The sequence below is a fragment of the Bos indicus x Bos taurus genome, chromosome 4, assembly GCF_003369695.1.
Source record: "Bos indicus x Bos taurus breed Angus x Brahman F1 hybrid chromosome 4, Bos_hybrid_MaternalHap_v2.0, whole genome shotgun sequence".
Taxonomy (NCBI): Eukaryota; Metazoa; Chordata; class Mammalia; order Artiodactyla; family Bovidae; genus Bos; species Bos indicus x Bos taurus.
In genome coordinates this window covers 8,548,188-8,561,842 of record NC_040079.1, presented here as the reverse complement: position 1 = coordinate 8,561,842, position 13,655 = coordinate 8,548,188, and the positions used below count along the sequence as shown (strand labels likewise).

At 40.8% G+C, this 13,655-nt stretch overlaps 1 protein-coding gene across 3 annotated transcripts in view; it reads left to right on the top strand.

The window, feature by feature from the left end:
* CNTNAP2 (contactin associated protein like 2) overlaps positions 1 to 13,655 on the top strand; it is a 2,326,438-nt gene that overhangs the window by 1,890,735 nt on the left and 422,048 nt on the right. The window lies entirely within an intron of this gene.

Below are 13,655 nucleotides of genomic sequence, written 5' to 3'. Positions count from 1 at the left end.
GTCACCCTGCTTATTTAACTTCTATGCAGAGTACATCATGAGAAACGCTGGGCTGGAAGAAGCTCAAGCTGGAATCAAGATTGCCAGGAGAAATATCAATTATCTCAGATATGCAGATGATACCACCCTTATGGCAGAAAGTGAAGAGGAACTAAAAAGCCTCTTGATGAAAGTGAAAGAAGAGAGTGAGAAAGTTGGCTTAAAGCTCAACATTCAGAAAACGAAGATCATGGCATCTGGTCCCATAACTTCATGGGAATTACCTGGTACATTGCATAATTCAGCATCTGGAACTGATGAATGTGTGTGTGTGTGCATGCAAAGTCACTTCAGTCATGTCTGACTCTGTGACACTATAGACTGTAGCCCGCCAGGCTCCTCTGTCCTAGGACAAGCCAAGGGAGCTTTATGCAACTACTGGCATCACCAGAGGCAAGACTTGAAGCAGGAAAAGTCAAGGAAACACAATACATAGCAATGATTAACTGATAATGTGAGTCTCGCTTTCGGTACTGATGTTATTAAAGGTCCAACTCTATTCAATTTAAATACATATCTAATCTTAGATTGCCAGAAATTAGCCTGCCAAATATAAACATATTCCAGATGGACAAGGAAAAATAAAAAATTGTATAATAGTGATGATAATATGCAGCAACGTTTGAGCAGAATCAACTGAATATTATCTCCTATTCCAAGAATGTTAAAAACAAGATGCTGGGATCAGAAAAGAGGGGGCATTGGTGCATCAGGCTCTCTCCCTGGGTTGCCCAGGGGCACTCTCTCTGCCAAAGATGCTATATCCAAGTGTATTTGGATCTTTCTTTATTATTTTTTGAAGTCCTAGAAATACGCCTTTCCCTTCTTTCCTATAGATCATGGCTATTAGTAGCAGCCTTCATGTAGGTAATGATTCAGTGCAACATGGAGTTGGTGATGTTAATTAAGGGCCTCCCTGGTGGCTCAGGTGGTAAAGAATCTGCCTGCAGTATGGGAGACCTGGATTCAGTCCCTGGTCCAGGAAGATTCCCTGGAGAAGAGAATGGCTGTCCACTCCAGTATTCTTGCCTGGGGAATACACAAAGTCTATGCAAGGAGGTAACTGCACCCAGGTCATTAACGTCCACTGGGTCCCCTTTTTGTAGAAAGTCTTCTGAAACAAGAATCTTTCAATTCTCTCTCCTTCTCAAACCACACCAATCTTCATCAAATATCTCCAACTTGGTTCCTTGAAAAGTTTATATTTTCCTTCTAACAATGATTTCTGTTCCCTGTACTGAACTTCCGTCTTCTGCTCATCTCAGCATTTTGTCTCTCTTTTGTCCTCAGAATACTGAAATGAAAATATCCGTTTCTTCATCTCTCTTCTGTTTCCTTCTAATAGGCCTCCTTTAGGTCTGGTTTACTTTCTAGACCAAGAATATTTGATATTGCCTGAGAAGTCAGAGTGAGTGGCACGTCTTGTTTGCCCATTTGAAATGAGCTGGTGTGGTCGTTTAACAGACACGCAAAATGTTAATGTACAAAATGATGAAAAACACACACAGAAAAGGGAGTTCTCCATCCCACGTTGCTGGTTTACATTTTATCATTGGGATCTGTAAACTGTGCCGTTGTCTACCTTCTCTGAGGGTCTTTGTATCCATGAATGGCATTATTAGTAATTAATAATCTTCTCATCAGATCAGATCAGATTAGATCAGTCACTCAGTCATGTCCGACTCTTTGCGACCCCATGAATCGCAGCACGCCAGGCCTCCCTGTCCATCACCAACTCCCAGAGTTCACCCAGCCTCACGTCCATCGAGTCAGTGATGCCATCCAGCCATCTCATCCTCTGTCGTCCATTTCTCCTCTTGCCCCCAATCCCTCCCAGCATCAGAGTCTTTTCCAGTGAGTCAACTCTTCGCATGAGGTGGCCAAAGTACTGGAGTTTCAGCTTTAGCATCATTCCTTCCAAAGAAATCCCAGGGCTGATCTTCTTCAGAATGGACTGGTTGGATCTCCTTGCAGTCCAAGGGACTCTCAAGAGTCTTCTCCAACACCACAGTTCAAAAGCGTCAATTCTTCGGTGCTCAGCCTTCTTCACAGTCCAACTTCTTCAAAGTCCAACAATCTTCCCATAAAAGACATCAAATAAAGGGGAGGCTACTTCTGTCAGGTAATATTAAAACATTTATTTTCATATGCACTCACTTTCACCAGCTTGAACAAATCAGTTATTCCCAATAGATTATTCTTGTTAGTAACTGCAATAAAAGATTCTACTTATTGTGCATTTCAGTCACTGACATGATAAATTTTATTTCAGAAGCTCAGTAATCGAATATTCATTATCCAATTATAATTAAAATGTGTGATTCCCTTAAGAATGCTTATAGCTATTTAAATGAATATGGACTTAATTAAAGGAATTAAATTAGGAGATTAAAATTATTCAAAAGGGGTAAAATTTGTTCTTAACTGTAGAATGGAATATGAAGAAAGAAAAAACAATGGGAGGAAACAGAAAATTGGTAAAAAAGAAACAGAAACCAAAGTACAAATCCTTGATTGCCAAGGCAGAGGAATATTGTACTAATTTAATTATTTGATTATGGAAAAATAAATAAGGCATGAATAGACTACTAAACCACATACTTCTTGATGATTGGAATTAGGATTCATTAGTTTTTTGCATTCCCATAAGACCAATGGCAGGAACCTAGTGGATAGTCAATTAATATTTGTTAAATGAATAAGGGACAAATGCTGTCTGAAAGTTATAATAAGTACGTTCATGAGTCCTTTTTCAAGTCAGCTTGTAGAAACAGTGTTTAAAGAAGTTTATATTTAGATCTAATTAGAATGTGTGCACTTGAGTGAGGATGTTAGTTTATGTGCTCTGGGCATTAAGTTTGAAGCTGATGAAATTGTACAGGAGGTAACTCTTCTCAGAGCAAGAGTCGGAGACTGTTTCATTCCCTTTCTGTCTGTAGCAGGACATCCTTTACTACCCAGGAGGGAAAGTGTGAGTTACAGCAAAACTAGCCTACTTTATACACGTGCTGAGTTTGTGTGCCAATCATGCTAAATATTTAAAGGGAACTGACTATGAGTCTTTTGATGGGCAGCATTATAAAGGCAAGTGATAATGATGGTTTTAATATTACTTTACATTATATCATATGAAACTGTCATTTTTTATGTGAAACACAATTGAATATTGGCAATTTCATATGGCCTAAACTAATGTTGCTCGCAAAGAGTCGGACACGACTGAGCAACTGAACTGAACTGAACTAAATGTTGATTGTATGCTTCAGATCAGATCAGTCGCTCAGTCGTGTCCGACTCTTTGCGACCCCATAAATCGCAGCACGCCAGGCCTCCCTGTCCATCACCAACTCCCGGAGTTCACTCAGTCTCATGTCCATCGAGTCAGTGATGCCATCCATCCAGCCATCTCATCCTCTGTCGTCCCCTTCTCCTCTTGCCCCCAATCCCTCTCAGCATCAGAGTCTTTTCCAATGAGTCAACTCTTCGCATGCTTACTTTGTGCTAAGTGCATAGTGCTAAGTAATTTGTGCTTACTTTGTAAGCACAAAAAAGCACTATTTCAAAAAAAGTAATAGTGCTTACTTTGTGTATAGTGCTAAGTAATTTACAGTCAGTTAACTCATTTGACTTTCACCGAGAAAAATTTTGAACAGTTGAGACTTAGATTAGATAAGCCACCCAGTGTGGAAGGAGGACCTAAAAATTGAGCACGATTTGACACCGTCCCCCATTTTTTTAAAAAGTATCCCTTCCTGTCCATGAAAAAGATGGATACTATAAATGACGTAATCAAAAGTCTTGCCTTCTGATCATTTAATTATGTCAACAAAAATGTGACAGTGAAATATGCAGTCCATTGTGCAAAATGTCACAATGCAAATTGTCTGTTTCTAGAAAGGTGAAATTTACTTATAATACAGAGATGATTGTCACTTCAATATCAAAGTCAAGTCCCATGGACACAAAAATGAGTAAGCTATAATCTTTTTTCAGTGAAAGAAGATCATAACTGGATAAGGAGGACAGAGAATTCTAAAACTTACTGTATCATTAGAATGACATTTTTGTTGACCACATGCTCCAATCTAAAAGGGAGAAAATAGTAGCAATGTACTATGGAGACAAAGAGATACATATTTGAAAGCAGGTTAAGTCTCAGAAAATTCCTAATCTATGTCAACTGTAACTACATTGTCAGTGTGGATAGATTGCTATGGGTTGCCAGATAAAGAGCAAGAATTCATTTTGGAGACATCAGGGAAGTTTTCACAGAAGAGATGACAAACTGGTCAAGAATGAATGGAATCACCACGGCAGGAAGAAAAGGAAGGATGTTTCAGAAAAGGGAACAACCTGTGCAAACAGAGGAAAGTGTAAAAGTCAACAGCAACATTGAGTAATAAACGGTTCAGATGTCCTGGAAGCAGGGAGTGGATGCTACATTATGTGCTATATGTCCGGACCCCCCAGAGTACATGGAATACTGGAAGGGTAACTTAGGTTCATATCACAAAGGGACCAGGACTAGGAATTGCAACCTTGTCCCAGAAAGCAATAATGAACCATGATGCTTTTCCCTGTTGAACTATAATTTTTGTAGAGTGAAGTGTACGAATATCAAATATACAGCTCAATCGTTTCATGCACTGGTGTACTCTTGAAATCATTTCCCAAATCTAGATTTAGAACATGGTCAGCTTCTTAGCCCCCTCCTCAACAGTCTCCAAAAGGGTAGCTATTATTCTGACTTCTGTTGTCCTGGGTTATTTTGTCTGTTCTTGGCCACCATAACTCTTTTATGTTTGACTTTTCCTGTCAGTGCTTTTTTTTTTATATTGATGATGTTTTTTGTGTGTACTTATGGTTCATTTTATTTCACCACTGTGCTTTTTTCCGAGTATCACAATTCATTTATCTTTCCTCTATTGATGGACATCTGGGTTGAGTAACTTCTCATTTTTTCCCCATAGAAGGAATACTAACTTAATGGGCTTTATTGCAGAAGCCCAAGAGTTGTTCTATACTAATTGATTAAGACACACTATCTTTGTATGGTGGGAACAGGTACTCACAGGGGCGAACAAAGCATCTACAATTAGGTTGTTAAGTACCTCTAGCGCTCTCTACTTTTCTGTTTTTTGTTCTTATCTGTTAAGCTCTGTAAATGATTTGCTGTTTAAGCTGTATTTGAGAAGCCACAGAATATCAAAAACCATGCCTCACAAACTAGTACAAGACAGAACGTTGTTTCTCAGGATACTGGTATGTGTGCTGAGGAAAAAGTCCCTTTTCCAGGATTCTGGGTTAAACAAAGTTAAATAGGTTTTACTCAATGTAGGGAATATCAAGAGTGAAATATAGAGCAGATACAGCATTTCCCACATTTGGGAGACCAAATCTTTTTTCTTTCTGGAAAACACATAATCATCTCCCAGAATTAATGTTTCCAAAACTCAATATGACAAGTTGTATCCAACGGTACAGACTTAACTGTGAATTATGACACCTCTTTTCAAAGTTCATATGTTAATGTCCTAACCCCCAATGAGACTGTAGTTGGAGATAAGGCCATTAAGAAGGTGATGAAGGTTAAGTGGGCTCATAATTTATGGAGCCCCCCTAGTGCAATAGAATGAGCATCCTTATGAGAAGAGGGAAGGCTCCCAGAGCCAGCTCACTTTCTCTGTGCTTAACAGAGGAAGGGCCATGTGGGGACATAGTGAGAAGAAGACTGTCTGCAAGACAAGGGAAAAGGCCTCAGCAGACAACACTTCTGGCACTTTGAACATGGACTTCCAGCCTCTGGGACTGTGAGGAAATAAAAAATGTCACCCAATCCAGGATGGCTTGTTATGGCAGATCAAGCAGACTGACATAAACTCTGAGTAAGGTTAGACTCTCTTGACTTCCTACTTTTGCCTTTCAGTTCCCTATAATGAAAAGGACATCTTCTTTTGGTGTTAGATCTAAAAGATCTTGCAGGTCTTTATAGAACTGTTCGATTTCAATTTCTTCAACATTGGTGGTTGGAGCACAGACTTCAATTACTGTGATACTGAATGCTTTGTCTTGGAAACAAAACGAGGTCATTCTGTCATTTTTGAGACTGCACCCAACTACTGCATTTCGGACTTTTTTGTTGACCATGAGGGCTGCTGCATTTCTTCTAAGGAATTCTTGCCCGCAGTAGTAGATTAATGGTCATCTGAGTTAAATTCACCCATTCCCATCCATTTTAGTTCGCTGATTCCTAAAACACTGATGTTCACTCTTGCCATCTCCTGTTCACCACTTCCAATTCACCTTGATTTGTGGACCTAACATCCCAGGTTGCTATGCAATACTGTTCTTTACATCAGACTTTACTTTCACCAGCAGACACATCCACAGCCGGGCGTTGCTTCCACTTTGGCTCAGCCTTTTCATTCCTTCTGGAGCTATTCCTCCACTCTTCTCCAGTAGCATATTGGGCACCTACCGACCTGTGGAGTTCGTCTTTAAGTGTCTTATCTTTTTGCCCTTTCATATTGTTCGTGGGGTTCTCAAGGCCAGAATGCTGAAGTGACTTGCCATTCCCTTCTCCAATGGACCACGTTTTGTCAGAACTCGGCACCATGACCCATCTGTCTTGGGTGACCCTACAAGGTGTCGACTAAAAAGATACACAACTTGAGAGCTGAGAGTTAAGTTTTATTTGGGGCAAAATGAGGACTGCAGCTTGGGAGGCAGCACCTCAGAGAGCTCGGAGAGACTGCTGCAGAGAGGCAGTGGGAGGAAGTTCAATATGTAAGGTTTTGGTGAAGGCAGAGTTCAATACCATTAAGCCCTTATTTTACAAATGGTTTTCTGCTAGTCACAAGGATCTGATGTCACCATGAAGGGATTTAGTGCTTTTCTGGAGATCATCTGTTCCTAGAAACATCCAACTATCTAAAGACCTGTCCCACTAGATTCCCTGGAACACAAAGTGCCTCATCCCACCCTGAACTCCCTCAGGGGGTGTTGAAGGTCAGTAGTTCTATCTCCACAGAGGCAAATGGCAAATGCCCTTGTTGTTCAGTCATTGGCAATGCTCTTGGCAAGTGCCAGTTTATAGTTAACAAAGGCATGGCTCATTGTTTCACTGAGTTATACAAGGCTGTGGTCCATGTGATCAGTTTGGTTAGTTTTCTGTGATTGTGGTTTCCATTCCATCTGCCCTCTGATGGATGAGGTTGGGAGACTTATGGAAGCTTCCTGATGGGAGGGACTGGCTGTGGGGAAAACTGGGTCTTGCTCTGGTGGGCAAGGCCATGCTCAGTAAATCTTTAATCCAATTTTCTGCTGATGGGGTGGGGCTGTGTTCCTCCCTGTAGTTTGGCCTGAGGCCAAACTATGGTAGGGGTAATGGTGACCTCCTCCAGAAGGACTTATGTCAGCCCGCCATGCCTCCCAGGACTGCTGCGGTCAGTGTCTGTGACCCTGCGGCAGGCCACCCACACCTCCAGCGGAGACTCCTGACACTCAAGGCAAGCCTGGCTCCGTCTCTTGCGGGGTCACTGCTCCTTTCTCCTGGGTCCTGGTGTGTACAAAGTTTAGTTTGTGTCCTCCAAGAGTCTCTGATTCCCCAGTCTGTGGAAGTTATGGAATCAAATCCCACTGGCCTTCAAAGTCAAATTCCCTATGGGTTCTCAGTCCCTCTGCCCTTTATTTGAAAAAGAAAAGCGATTTGCTCTTTATTTTCTTGGGCTCCAAAATCACTATGGACAGTGACTGCAGCCATGACATTAAAAAACACTTGTTCCTTGGAAGAAAAGCTATGACCAACCCAGACAGCATATTAAGAAGCAGTGACATTACTCTGCTGACAAAGGTCCATATAGTCAAAGCTATGGCTTTTCCAGTAGTCATGGACGAATGTGAGAGTTGGACCATAAAGAAGGCTGAGCACTGAAGAAATGATGTTTTTGAACTGTGGTGTTGGAGAAGTCTCTTGAGAGTGTCTTGGACTGCAAGGAGAGCAAACCAGTCAGCCCTAAAGGAAATCAACCTTGAATTTTCATTGGGAGGACTGATGCTGAAGCTGATGCTCCAATACTTTGGCCACCTGATGCAAAGAACTGACTCATTGGAAAAGACTCTGATTCTGGGAAAGAAGGCAGGAGGAGAAGGGGATGACAGAGGATGAGATAGTTGGACGGCATCACTGACTCAATAGACATAAGTTTGAGCAAGCTCCAGGAGATGGTGAAGGACAGGGAAGCCTGGTGTGCTGCAGTCCATGGGGTTGCAAAGAATTGGACATGACTGAGCAACTGAGGAACAACAAAAGGTTAGTCATCAAAATCATGCGCACATCAAGGAAATGAGACAGCTAATCCCGCCCAGATTTGTTTGCATCATTTTTCTTTCCCATTTTCAAATTAGTTGCAAACTGGATACTCTGCCTATTAGAAGAATGTGACAATTTCCCTTCCTGGTTTCTCATTAGAGCAAAATAAATCTACACAAACAAGACACTCATATGCTTTATTCTCTCCATAAAACTGCCACTAAATTGAGTTTTGCCTTGTTCACGACTTGCATGGCCCTACAAGTTTAGGCCACTCACTCTTTCCTTTGACAGTATTTGTTATCCCTCAGTTAGCAGTGATGGATTTTTATTGCCTTTCTTCTGAGGGGACAATTTATATGCCTTTTAATTTGTACAAGTTGGACTGCATCATAAATGATCCAACCTCTAAATTCCGAAGTTAGGTTGCCAAAGAGATGGCCTTGTTTATTAAAATCTAATTACCTGAACTTTTAGAATGTCCCTGAGTAGGTTACTGAATTTCTGTCTTTGTCCAAATATAATAAACTTCAAAGCTCCAAATGGCTAGAGTTAACCAGAAAACACCTACCTCACTGTGAAATTATCTAGTTAGTTCTTCTTTCAGTCCTTTCCTCCAAGATGCAGGCCCAAGGATCTTTTCCAAAAATATGTTGGCTATCATATTTCAGAAAGGTCAGGGATTCCTCACTTGATTAGTTTTTATTTGAAGAAAGCAATCAGGTGCTATTTGTTCCCTGGATGAGAAGCAAGAGGAATCTGCTCTTGTTATTAGTGTTACCCAGCAATGGTCAGAATGTCCTAACTATGTGCCACTTCAGGTCATTCGCTGACAGTTTTATGCCATCTATACACTGCTTGTATACATAGGCCAGTCATGAGTTTTGCTTCCAAAAGCTTGTAAAATAATGTTGGCAAATTGATTACAGACATATGTTATAAAACCTAATTAATCCAGCACCCAGTGTATAAACAAAATCTCCTAATGTTGCAAACTCCCCAGCTTCTATCCTGTTGCTTCTTCTATTTCTCATTGCAACTTCAGAACAGGGGTTTAAGACTGGTCTCTGCCCTTTCATTTCCCATTTGATTATCAGCCACTGAAAATTTTCTTCATTGCTCTAAATAAAATCTTTGAGATATGTCTACCAATGATCACCAAATTGATATACCTAATTTCTCCAAAATTACTGCAGATGATGACTGCAGCCATGAAATTAAAGGACACTTACTTCTTGGAAGAAAAGCTATGACAAATCTAGACAGTGTATTAAAAAGCAGAGACATTACTTTGCTGACAAAGGTCCATATAGTCAAAGCTATGGTTTTTTCCAGTAGTCATGTATGGATGTGAGAATTGGACCATAAAGAAGGCTGAACACCAAAGTATAGATGCTTTTGAACTGTGGTGTTGGAGAAGACTTTTGAGAGTCCCCTGGACTGCAAGGAGATCAAACCAGTCAATTCTAAAGGAAATCAACCCTGAATATTTATTGGAAGGACTGATGCTGAAGTTGAAGCTCCAATACTTTGGTCACCTGATATGAAGAGCTGACTCATTAGTAAAGACCCTGATGCTGGGAAAGATAGAAGGCAAGAGGAGAAGGGGATGACAAAGGAAGAGATGGTTAGATGGCATCACGGACCTAATGGACATGAGTTTGAGCAAGCTCCAGGAGATGGTGAAAGACAGCGAAGCCTGGTGTGCTGCAGTCCATGGGGTCACTAAGAGTTGGATGTGACAGCAACTGAACAACAGGAATAATTTTTTATATACTAGATATCTTTGCAACATTTAATATAATTGAATTTTTCTCCTTGAAGATCTCTTCAGGCTTACATTACTCATCATTATTTTGTCTTTCTCTCTCCCAAATTTCAGATCATTTAGTTTTCATTTCCTTGGGTTATCCTTCTCACTGACAGCTGTCTTAAGCCTCTTTCCATGGGTCCCTTCTGCTTCTCATTAGTCCAGGTACCGAGAGATGTTTTGGAACTTTGTTTTTATTTGGACCATCTCATCCTAACAAGTAAGTGCTTTTACTTACTATAGCTGAGGCCTTTTTCACATGTTTACACTTCACACCATCTTCAAGATATTGATAACATAAAAACAAATATTGATCACCTTAAGGGCCCTACAGATTTCAGAAATGAATAAAGGAAACCACTTCTACCTTCAAACAAGTCTTTTTTGTGCACTAGGGGAGCAAAATGCCCTGCTGAGATGAAGTGGGATGACAAAATATGTCAAAGATGATGTGATGTCTGTGGAGAAAAGAAATACGAGAGTCATTTTTATGGATTTGTGTTACATGAAGGGGGCTGAAGAAATGGTGATGGAAAGAAAAAGCAGTCATCCTTAGCTAAAAGAAGAACGCTTCCTTCTATCACTGAAAAAAAAAAAAAAAAAAGCTACCTTTTAGAGTGATCAGATCCACAAAACAAAAATTCAGAGTGTATTAAACTTTCTTCTGAGGCCAAATTCATCAGAACCAATACTCTTGCAAGTAATCTGCTTAGGAAAAAACTTAGGGGGTGGAGAGTTTGATTGTTGTCTTTCATGATTGTGAATATCTGTGGGAACAGTGAAGGAATACTTTACACAGAGAATAAATCATATGGAAATACGATGTTATAGAAATTGACTAGGTTTAGGATTTTTTTCATGTTCAGGGAAGCAGTCATAAATTAGGTTACTTCTGTTGTCTTGGAGTTTCAGTACTGGCTCCAAGGCTGTGAACTTGACTGAGTGATCAAGTACCCCCACATTCTAAAGCAAAGTAGAGCTCTGAGTCAATTATCTACCTCAAGTGACATACAAGAAGCCTAAAAATTCCTGGAGAAGAGACCAATGGGAAAGATTTGTTTGCAGAGTTGTTAGCATATTCTATCTACCTCCAACCACCCCACCATTATGGGAGAGGAAAAGGGCAGCTTCACAGAATGAATCAGAGAGCTCAATCCATGACTGCTGGAGCTAGAGAGTACAGGACTGACTCACAGCAGCCTGAAGTCTCCCTGACTCACTTCAAGGTGAAACGACGTCAGCCTGTAGTCCACACCCCCTTTCAGAGTTCAGTGAGACAAGAATGCAGGTCCTAAATGTGGAACCTGTAGGAGGAAGCCAGCCACAAGCTACCTTGAGAGGAAAGGCCATTGAGCCACGAAGAAGACTGAAGAGGAGCCATGCCAAAGCAGAGGGGAGTCAGAAGTGATTGGATTTGTCTGCATTTGTCTGTCGGTTAGAAGCAAATCTCTAGGAACCCTGAAAGAGCCCAGAATGTTCACCCTTAATTTTTTTTTAATTTTTTAAAAATTTATTTATTTATGTTAATTGGAGGCTAATTATTTTACAATATTGTAGTGGTTTTTGCCATACATTCACATGATTCAGCCATGGGTGTACATGTGTCCCCCATCCGAACCCCCCTCCCACCTCCCTCCACATCCCATCCCTCAGGGTCATCCCAGTGTACCAGCCCTGAGCACCCTATCCCATGCATAGAGCCTGGACTGGAGATCTATTTCACATGTTGCTACTGCTGCTGCTGCTAAGTCGTTTCAGTCATGTCCGACTCTGTGCAACCCCATAGATGGCAGCCCACTAGGCTCCTCTGTCCCTGGGATTCTCCAGGCAAGAATATTGGAATGGGTTGCCATTTCCTTCTCCCTTAATTTTTAAAGATATACAGAGCCAGTAATAGTGAAGATTTTCCCATTGAGTACTTCTGAGATGCCAAGGGTTGGCCATTAATTGCTGGAAATGAAAATACATGGACATATCAAGGATGCCACACATCAAGTACCCCATCCTTACCAGTCATACAATATATGAGGCACAGTTTACAGAAACACAAGGAGGGCTTCCCTTGTGACTCAGTGGTAAAGAATCTACTGCCAACGCTGGGGACATGGGTTCGATCCCTGATCCAGGAAGATGCCATATGTCTCAGAGCAACTAAGCCTGTGTGCCACAACTTCTGAGCCCACATGTTGCAACTGCTGAACCCCCTGAGCCTGGAGCCTGTGCTCCACAAGGGGAGCCACAGCAGTGACAAACCCAGGCACCACGGCTAGAGAGACGTCCCCACCCACTGCAACCAGAGGAAAGATCGCACAGCAGCAAAGACCCAGCACTGCCACAAACAAATATACCATAAATAAATAACAGCTGAAAGATAAAAATACAACCAAAAGTGGTCATTTACCACACTTCTTAAAAATAGACACACATACACTCGAGGAGCCCTTGCTTAGGGAAAAGAAGAGTGTAAAAAAGACAAAGTAAACTGTAATAGTTTACAATCGAGTCTTCAAATCAGTGAAACAATTTTCCTCTGATAAACTAATAGATTTTCATATAATTCATAAGAACAAAATGGAAATTATTGTAGTAGAATTTGAGAAATGGAAACATGCGTTTTCTTAAATTCTACAGTGGTGAAGATTGGTCTTCTTTTCCTAGTTCAACCACTCATTAGTTGAATACTTTAGACCAGGCATAGGTTTATTCCAAATCTGTTACCTCATCTGAAACATCAGGGTGATAATTAGTCTCCCAAACTATATGTTGGACACTGTACTAATAGTTTCTGGGGAAACTAAAACCACAAAGCCCTCTCCTCAAAGAGCTACCAGTAACCCCACGCCATTGAAAAACAGGCCACGCATTTATGTTTTAAGCCACATTAATTCAGATGATTACTATTTGTTTTCTATAATAACAAAATTAACAAACACAAGTAGAATAAGAACTACAGGGAAGGCAAAACTATATTTTCCTCCACCCATCTTCAGCTCTTCAAAACTAGCAAGAGAAGGGCAGACAGAACATGTTTATTAACATGTACATCATTCATGTACCTATGCAAGCACCCAGTGATGAAGACCCCAAGCAGTGGTTAGAACCTGGGCTCATACACCATCTTAAGCCAAAAGACAAGGGGTTCCGGGCTTCTGGGTGGGGGAGGCAAGTTATGAGAAAGTGACCAGGGAAAGCATGGTAAACGAGAGTTGTTTAGTGAGATTTGTTACGCAGGTTTAAGTCAGTATCTTCTTCACTGAAAAAAGCCATTAAGAGCCCTTTTATTCCAGGTGCAGGAGAGAGGCTTCTCTACAAATGAAATTTTCCTTTACAAAAAGAAAACTTGTGCCCTGTGTTTGGAGTTTTTCTTGAGTCTACTGATCTCAGTGGCCTTTAGCTCAAAATACTCTACATGCCAAAGAGGCATATTTTAGAGCTGCTTATTCTGATACTCTTCAAAACCAAAATATATATAACTTACCTATGTAAAGAAACAAT